Raw genomic sequence first — 9,999 nt, 5'->3', positions numbered from 1 at the left:
AATGGTAAGAATTACAACACTCTCTGTAATTCTCTCTCTCTTTGCTCTCTAAGCTCACACCCCTCAGCTGTACTTCTCAACTCTCCTTAGCTTCTCTATATATAGAGATTACAATGCAAGATTAATTGAGCTGGCTGCCAGTCCATTTCGGTGGCTTTCCAGATTGAGGCTTCATAGCCTCATGGCCTCATGGCCAACTCACATGGCCTCATGGCTTCCCCACCATGTAGCTGGCTGCTACTTTCCTTCACATGGCCAGAATCTGTAGCCAACTCAACAAATCTCCACCTTGGCGAGGATTCTCTTATCCAACATAGTGATCGATCAACACTGCCATGCACCTGAAGGTGCTCAGTTCCGAGAGATGTTGACCAAGTCCAAACAATGTTGGAACTTGATCCCAGAAACTACCTTTGTGAGCATATCGGCCGGATTATCTGCAGTACCAATCTTTTGAAGCAGAATATCCCCTTCATTCACAATTTCTCGGATGAAATGGAAACGGACATCAATGTGCTTGGTGCGGGCATGATGGACCTGGTTCTTTGCCAAACAAATGGCACTCTGACTGTCACAAAACACCTTAACGTGCTTCTGAACAATTCCCAAGTCTTCAATCAACCCATGTAGCCAAATAGCTTCCTTAAAGGCTTCCGTCACTGCCATGTACTCTGCCTCTGTAGTAGACAAAGCCACCGTTGACTGAAGCGTTGACCTCCAACTTACCGGCCCTTTAGCAAGCGTAAATAAATACCCTGTTGTTGACCGGCGTTTGTCTAAGTCACCAGCATAATCTGAGTCCACATATCCTTCCAAATTCTGCCCGAGTCGGTTATCTCTCTCGAACTTCAATCCCAGATTGACCGTGCCAGGTATGTACCTTAGGATCCATTTCACTGCCTGCCAGTGATCTTTTCCTGGATCATGCATATACCTGCTTACCATACTCACAGCATGCGAGATGTCAGGCCGTGTACAAACCATAGCATACATTAATGCACCAACTGCATTTGCATATGGAACCTGTGCCATATGCTTCCGTTCTTCTTCTGTGCGTGGAGACAACGAAGCACTAAGCTTGAAATGAGGGGCCAATGGTGTACTTACAGCTTCGGTTTTCCCATTGATGCCAAATCTGTCTAACACCTTTTTCAGATATCGGGTTTGTGTCAGACAAACCGTGCCCTTCTTCCTGTCTCTCTTGATCTCCATGCCAAGAACTTTCTTTGCTTCTCCCAAATCCTTCATTTCAAACTCCCTTGCTAACTGTGCCTTGAGTTTGTCAATCTCCACCTTGCTCGTAGATGCAATCAGCATATCATCTACATATAAGAGCAAATAGATGAAGGAACCGTCGGGAAGCTTACGGAAATATACACAATGATCAAATTGACTTCTTGTGTATTCTGTCTTCATCATGAACCGATCAAATCGCTTGCACCACTGTCTCGGGGATTGCTTCAATCCGTACAACGATTTGTTCAGCTTACAGGCCCAATTCTCTTTTCCAGCAATTTTGAAACCATCTGGCTGGGACATGTATATCTCCTCTTCAAGATCTCCATGTAAGAAGGCAGTTTTGACGTCGAGTTGGGCGAGCTCGAGATCAAACTGTGCAACCAAAGCTAACAAGATGCGAATAGACGCGTGCTTCACAACAGGTGAGAATACCTCATTGTAGTCTATTCCTTCCTTCTGAGCATAGCCTTTAGCTACCAATCTAGCTTTGAATCTGATGTTGTCTCTGCCTGGAATGCCTTCCTTCTTGGTGTAAACCCATTTACACCCAATTGCTTTCTTACCTTTTGGAAGTTGTACCAACTCCCAAGTCTGGTTCTTGTGAAGTGACCCAATCTCTTCATCCATAGCCTCCTTCCATTTGACACTTTCTGCATTATGCATGACTTCTTTGAAAGTGCAAGGAATATTGTCTTCAATGATTGGAAGTGCATAGGCTACCATATCGGTCATCCAACTGGGTTGTTTAGTAACCCTTTTTCCTTTCCTGATTGCAATGGGTTCTGATTGTTGCGGAGCCTCTGGATCTTCATTTTCATCTGAACTCTCTTCAGAGCTATCCTCTGAGACTTCTTCAGGATGGTTGATTGGCTGACTAGTCTTTGCTGGAGTCTCAAACTCCACCTGCACTGACTTCTTCTCATTCTGTTGAGGATCTGGTTGCTTCAGCATTGCAGACTCATCAAAGGTAACGTCTCTTCTGATGAGAACTTTCTTTAATTCAGGGCACCACAGTCTGTATCCCTTGACACCGTCACCGAAGCCCAAGAAGATGGCTTTCTTGGCTCTTGGATCCAACTTAGATTCTGTAACTTGAAAATATGCTGGACATCCAAAGATACGTAACTGATCATAATCAGTAACTAGGACTCCTGACCATACCTCCATGGGAGTCTTCCCATCTAATACTGCAGTAGGTAGTCTGTTGACAAGATGACGAGCATAGTTCAATGCCTCGCCCCAAAATGCCTTGCTCAATCCAGACTGTGACAGCATACACCGGACTTTCTCCACCAAAGTGCGGTTCATGCGTTCTGCAACTCCATTCTGTTACGGTGTTCCAGGAACTGTGAAATGTCTCACTATCCCTGCGTTCTGGCAAACCTCAAAGAAGGGATCTGATGTATATTCTCCACCATTGTCAGATCTGAGCTTCTTGATCCGTCTGTCTGTCTGGGTCTCAATCATCTTCTTCCACGTAAGAAAGATGTCTAAGACTTCATCTTTGTGTTTCATTATATAAATCCAAACTCTTCTAGAGAAATCATCAATGAACGACACAAAGTAGTGTTTACCTCCCAACGAAGCATTCTTGGAAGGACCCCATACGTCGGTGTGGACGTAGTCTAGAATCCCTTTGGTACGGTGAATTGCAGTACCAAACTTGATTCTTATTTGCTTGCCCAATACACAATGCTCGCAGAACTCAAGCTTCCCCGTCTTGGCACCTTTCAACAGGCCTTGCTTTACCAACCCTTGTAAAGCCTTCTCACCGACATGCCCTAGGCGCATGTGCCAAAGTTTGGAAGTGTTTGATGCATCATCTTCTGAGCTGGAACTGGTGGAGACAGCCACTCTCCCTGTGACTGTAGAGCCATCTAGGAAATATAAATTTCCCTGTCGAGTACCCTTCATTGCAACCAATGCTCCTCGAATAAGTTTAAGGACTCCACCTTCCATGGTTACTCTGTAACCTTTGGAGTCTAAAACTCCCACTGAGATGAGATTCTTGGTTAGATCTGGTACATACCGTACATCTTCAAGAATTCTGATTGTTCCATCATGGATCTTTAGTTTAATTGTTCCAATCCCCTTTGTCTGGCAAGCTTGGTTGTTGCCCATTAGCACAACTCCTCCATCGAACTCTCGTAAGCTCAAGAACCACTGCTTGTTAGGACACATATGGAATGAACATCCGGAATCTATTATCCACTCATCAGACTGGCCATATGATGAAACTGTGAAGGCTCCTCCTTCATCATTATCTCCATCTCGTGCAATATTCACCTTCTCTTCTGTCTTGTCTTTATCTAGACAATCTTTTGCCCAATGCCCCTTCTGGCGACAAGCTGCACACTCGTCTTTTGCAAGACGTCTTTTGTCTGAAGGTTTCCCCCTAGATTTTGAGCAAGACTTTCCTCGCCTTGTATTTCTTCTGTTATTTGTTCTGCCTCTGACTGTTAATGCCTCGGATGTTGAGTCCCTGTTTGCAGACTTATCTTTCCTTCTGAACTCATTGTTCACCAAGGCGTTTGCAACATCAATATACTTGATCTTCTCTTTACCGTACAGTAAAGTAGTAGTGAGATGATCATACGAGTCAAGCAAGGAATTTAACAATAACAGTGCTTTGTCTTCATCACCAACGTCATCATCCAAATTCTTCAAATCCGTAATAATTTTGTTGAAATTATTTAGGTGTTCGTTCATCGAAATACCTTTAATGTAGTCGAAACGAAACAACCTTTTCCTCAAGTAGAGCCGGTTCTCAATGCTCTTTGTCATGAACTTATCTTCCAGCGCCTTCCAAAGCTTCTTCGCAATATCATATTCTGTAAAGGCATACTTCTCCTCTTTTGCAAGGCAAAGTCGGATGGAACTGCAGGCCAGGAGATTCACCCTCTCCTATTCTATCTCGTCCAGGTCATCTGGTTTGTCTCCCAGAGTGAAGTGCAGGTTCATTTGGACAAGCATATCCTTAACTTCGCATCTCCATATGCCGAAGTTGCTGCTTCCATCGAACTTCTCTACCTCGAACTTGGCATGGGACACCGGGGTCCAATGCCTAGAAGTGCTTGTACTGGCTGAATTACGTACGGACTTGGTTGATCTAGAGTCTGCCATTTTTTTTTTTAGAAACTTCAATTCAAAAAACTGACCGTACAGATGTGTCCGGAACACTCCAAATAGTTGGGAAGCACTATTGGATCGTCAAAAACAGACTCCGAATGGCTCCGATCTGGCAAAAACACTTTGGATGGGTCAGATCTGCAGAATCTGGTGCGCTGAGATGCACCGGATAATTTCTCCGGTCAACGGCTGGTCAACGGCTCGGTCAATGGCGCAGGCGGCACGGTCAACGGAGGATCGGCGGCGCGGTCAACGCGGCTGACGGCTGGTCAACGCGGCTTGGTCAGCGGCACAGGCTGACTGGGCTGACACGTGGCTGACACGTGTCTGACACGTGGCCTGTCAGTCGGACACGGGGCGCTGACGTGGCGTGATGACGTGGCGCTGACGCAGCGCTGACGTGGTGCCACGTGGATTGTCTTCTACCTGGAGACGCGCGTGTGGCGCGTGGGAACGATTGGGATCACGCACCGGTGACTGCACGGCGCGTGTGGGCGCGTGACGCGACTGTGGCTGACGCGCTTTGTTCAGAGAGCGCGTGAGGGCGCGTGTGGAGGCTTCTGGGCTCTGTTTTTGCTGTTCTGGACTCCTCTCGGGGAGTTCTTCCTCCTGGTATGGTCAAAAATGGATTTTGAGCACTTCGAAATCTGGGCACTTTCGGGAAAAATTCAATTTTTCGCAATCTGAGCTCTGATACCAATTGTTGAGGATCGGGGGCACACCAGGGAACTCAAACAAGCAATAACACACAAGATTTAACGTGGTTCGGCAAGTCGCCTACGTCCACGGGCAGCGGATTCACTATATTGAACAAAATGGTAAGAATTACAACACTCTCTGTAATTCTCTCTCTCTTTGCTCTCTAAGCTCACACCCCTCAGTTGTACTTCTCAACTCTCCTTAGCTTCTCTATATATAGAGATTACAATGCAAGATTAATTGAGCTGGCTGCCAGCCCATTTCGGTGGCTTTCCAGATTGAGGCTTCATGGCCAACTCACATGGCCTCATGGCTTCCCCACCATGTAGCTGGCTGCTACTTTCCTTCACATGGCCAGAATCTGTAGCCAACTCAACATCTTCTTCTTCTCATACCCACCTCCCCTGTTCATTCTGCTACTCCTTTTCGCCTCTGGATTTGCTTCAGACCAAGATTGGGATGGGGTGGTTATAACCCAATCAGATTTCCAAGCTCTCAAATCCCTCAAACACGAATTCACCGATTCTAAAGGACATTTGAGGAGCTGCAATGACACTGCCTTTGGAGCTTGCTCAGGTGGGTGGGTTCGAATCAAGTGTCTCAAAGGTCAAGTCATTGCTCTCCAGCTTCCATGGGGGGGCTTAAGTGGTCGAATCTCCGAGAAAATCGGTCAGCTTCAAGCTCTTCGAAAGCTCAGTCTCCACGACAATGCTCTCATTGGTGTTATCCCCAACTCTCTCGGGTCTCTCCCCAATCTCAGAGGACTTTACCTATTCAATAACCGCATTTCGGGTTCAATCCCGCCTTCAATTAGTGGCTGCCCGTTCTTCGGACCCTTAATCTCAACAACAATACGCTCACTGGTACAATTCCTTCTAGTCTTGCAAACTCTACCAAGTTATATAGACTCAACCTGAGCTTCAATTCAATTTCGGGATCTATACCGGTTAGTCTTTTTGGGTCGTTTTCGCTAACCTTCATTGCTCTCCAACACAACAATCTCTCTGGCTCTGTTCCTGATTCCTGGGGCGGAAATGAAACAGAGAAGAAGATCAATCAACTTCAATTCTTGACCCTTGATCATAATCAGAACCATTCCAGCAACAATTGGGAACATATCCAGTGTAACCCAACTTGATTTTTCCAACAACAATTTCACTGGAACAATACCAACTTCTCTCTCCAACTTACCCAACCTCACTTACTTCAATGTCTCCTACAATAATCTCTCAGGGTCTGTTCCATATCTCCTTTCCAAAAGATTCGATCCGAGCTCTTTTGTTGGGAATTCTCAACTCTGTGGGTATAGTACCTCAACTCCATGTCCTTCTACCCCACCCCAAACTCTTCCCTCTCCACCACCGTCGAGTTCAAATAATCGTGATCGCAAATTGAACATCAAGGACATAATCCTCATAGCAGCCGGAGCCCTCATTGTGATCCTACTGCTTCTATGCTCTGTTTTGCTCTGTTGTCTAATCAAGAAAAAAGCTGTGAAACGAAACAACGGCCAGAAAACTGGTCAGGCTATTTCGGGGAGAGGAGAGAAGGGGGTTCCCGTGGTCGGGGTGAAATTGAATTGGGTGGTGAAACTGGGGGCAAATTAGTCTATTTTGATGTTCCATTTGTGTTCATGGCGGAGATAATGGGGAAGAGCGCGTATGGGACTGTGTACAAGGCGACTTTGGAGGATGGTAATCATGTTGCTGCAAAAAGGCTGCGAGAGAAGGTTGCGAAGGGGCGGAAAGAGTTTGAAATGGAGGTCGCGGAGCTTGGGAAGATTCGACATCCGAATATATTAGCCCTCAGAGCATACTATTTGGGACCCAAAGGAGAGAAGCTTCTTGTCTTTGATTATATGCCTAATGGCAGTGTTGCAACCTTTCTCCATGGTAAGTAAGCTAAACCAAAACTGTTTTTGGTTGTGTTTTCATTTTTCGTATTTTTTGAACATCAACCATTATAAAAGTTTGATATATGAGTTCTTCATGAGTGTGACAAAAAAACGTAGATAAAATGGTGGCTATTATCATGAGAGTTGGCTCCATAGTAGTGACAGTAGATCTTGATAACTAGAATTCCAGTTTAAATGTTTGATGTTAGTGAGTGGACAAACCAGATCTTGATTTTTTTCTTTTTTCTTTTTCTTCTGAACCCATGTTCTTTTTAGACGTTATTTTCCAAACCCACATGTTTTGAACTTATTTTCAGCCTCTCTATTTTCATAAACACGAATTCAATTGTGCTTTGAAAACCCTACTCCTACTCTACGGCTCAATAAACAACTTGGTTTGGAAAATAAGTTGAAAGCTGGCTTTGGTTGGGGAAAAATGTTTTGAGATAATACACGTCATGGGATGCATACGTTTTCATGATATCTGAACCTTGATTTTTTTCTTCTTTTTGTCGAACGATTATGGTTTGATGGCTGCATTTTTTGTCTGCAGCTCGAGGGCCTGACACTGTGGTAACATGGGAACCTCACATCAAGCAACATAGTACTCGACAAACAAACCAATCCAAAGATCACAGATGTAGGCCTCTCGCGGCTCATGACTAGCCCTGCCAATACAAATGTGATTGCTACAGCAGGCACATTGGGCAATCGCGTGGCAGAGCTCTCAAAACCCAAAAACGCCACCACAAAGTCCGACATCTACAGACTTGGGGTGATCATGTTGGAGCTCTTGACAGGGAAATCAGCCAGTGAGGCAACAGATGGGGTTGATTTGCCTTCTTGGGTGGCGTCAATTGTGAAAGAGGATTGGACTAATGAAGTGTTTGATGTGGAGCTTATAAGGGATGCATCGAATTCAGGCGACGAACTGCTTAAGACATTGAAATTGGCTCTGCATTGTGTTGATCCGTCTCCGGCAGCAAGGCCTGAAGCTCAGCAAGTTCTCTGGCAGCCGGAGGAGATTAAGTGGGAGATGGCTGCCAGACCTGTTGGGTATACCTCCTTATTGGAGTGTGGGACCCAGTTGGTTTGTTAAAGAGTTTCAATTTGATTTGGTTTAGGTATAATATATTTTTATATATTATATCTAATTTTGTGGAGACCTAATCGAATTTAAAAACAACTAAAGTTTGATTATAAACCCTAGATCCACAATATATTGATTCGTATTGTTTTGTCCCGAAGAAAAATAGCGGCAGCAGTATACACTTTCTTCTTGGAGAGAGAGTGCTTGGGTTGAGAAATTCAATTGGCTGGTGCAGAAGTTTTTCCATCATTCGGGCAAGTCATTGTGTGGCTAATTTGGGTTCGTTATTTTGGATCTTCTTCAACTTTGGTTCAGAAGATTTTGGTTCTTCTATTTGGTGAGGTCTTTCCTCTTTGTTTATTTGTGATTATTTGGAATTCACCTAAGGGTGTTTTGTGAGACCATTAGTGTCTCGTTTGTAATCGTTTGGAATTATTTGGTTGATAGTGGAATCGGATTTCGATCCCGTGGACGTACCTCACATTGAGGGAACCACGTAAAAATTCTTGTGTTGCCTTTGATTTAATTTTTCCGCATTAGTTTTTATTCCCATTGATTGATTTACTTGTGGGGAATCACGGATTTTCCCTAACAACTGGTATCAGAGCTTACGGTTTATTTGGGTCTATTTATTTGTGTAAATCAATGGAGGGGAATGTGGGTCGTATGTCTAGCTTCAATGGAAGCAATTGGGTAACTTGGAAAACTAAAATGGAGGACCTATTATTTTGTAAAGATTTATATGGACCCATTGAGGGTGCTTCTGGCAAACCCGAGGGTATGAAAGATGATGAATGGAATAGGCTTAATCGAAAAGCCGTTGGTGTTATCCGTCAATGGATTGATGATAGTGTGTTTCATCATGTTGCTACTGAAACTTCAGCACATGATTTATGGAAAAAATTAGAGGGTCTTTATGATAGGAAATCAGCCACAAATAAAGCTTTTCTGTTTCGTAAGTTGGTTAATTTAAAATATAAAGAGGGCAGCCCTATTCCGGAACATCTGAATGAAATAAAGAGTATTGTTAACCAACTTGCTTCTATGAAAATTGTTTTTGATGATGAGTTGCAGGCTTTGATGCTACTTAGTTCTTTGCCCGAAAGTTGGGAGACTTTGGTTGTGACCGTCAGTAATTCGGCGCCCGATGGAGTTGTCACAATGGGCCAAGTCACTAGTAGCCTGTTGAATGAAGAAACTAGAAGAAAATCAGCGGGTTCCTCTCATTCGGAAGCATTTGTTGTGAGAGGCCGAAGCAAAACAAGGGGGAGGAGTAAGACTCCTCATGGTCGTGATCAAAGCCGTGACAAGTCAAGAGATGGCTCTTTTTCAAAGAAAGACGTTGAGTGTTATTATTGCCATGAGAAAGGGCACATGAAGCGAGAATGCCGAAAGCTCAAGAATAAGGAGAAAAGGCGTGATAAAAGTGTGGATAAGAAGCAAGAAGACACAACAGCAGTTACTACCAATGGTGATCTCATGGTCGTTTGTGAAGATGATTGTATCAATTTTGTGGGCCAAGAGAGCAATTGGGTGATTGATTCTGGTGCTTCTTTTCATGTGACTTCTCGAGTTGATTTCTTCACTACCTACACTGCAGGAGATTATGGTTCTGTTCGAATGGGTAATGAAGGTTTGTCCAAGATTATCGGCATGGGTGATGTTTGCTTGGAAACAAATTTGGGCTGCAAGTTGTTGCTTAAAGATGTGAGGCATGTTCCCGACATTCGCCTCAATTTGATCTCTACCGGGAAGCTAGATGATGAAGGCTACAACAACAAATTTGGTGATGGAATATGGAAGCTCACAAAGGGTTCTTTGGTGGTGGCTAAGTGTAAAAAGACTCATACACTTTATTCGATGCAAGGAAAAATTTGTAAAGGTGTTGTCAATGCACTTCAAGATGATACTTCTATCGAATTGTGGCACAAACGGCTTGGCCACATGA

At 44.2% G+C, this 9,999-nt stretch overlaps 1 pseudogene across 1 annotated transcript; it reads left to right on the top strand.

The window, feature by feature from the left end:
• Window positions 1–5,417: 5,417 nt before the first annotated feature.
• Window positions 5,418–8,060, top strand: LOC114314619 (probably inactive leucine-rich repeat receptor-like protein kinase IMK2 pseudogene; annotated as a pseudogene). Its single transcript, XR_014363320.1, has 2 exons — window positions 5,418–6,959; window positions 7,515–8,060. The product of XR_014363320.1 is annotated as a probably inactive leucine-rich repeat receptor-like protein kinase IMK2 pseudogene (transcript).
• The last annotated feature ends 1,939 nt before the right edge of the window (window positions 8,061–9,999 follow it).

Source organism: Camellia sinensis, chromosome 3, assembly GCF_055761805.1.
Source record: "Camellia sinensis isolate YWXY chromosome 3, ASM5576180v1, whole genome shotgun sequence".
Taxonomy (NCBI): Eukaryota; Viridiplantae; Streptophyta; class Magnoliopsida; order Ericales; family Theaceae; genus Camellia; species Camellia sinensis.
Note: the sequence above shows the minus strand (reverse complement) of the source record. Positions and strands in the feature narration are given on the sequence as shown.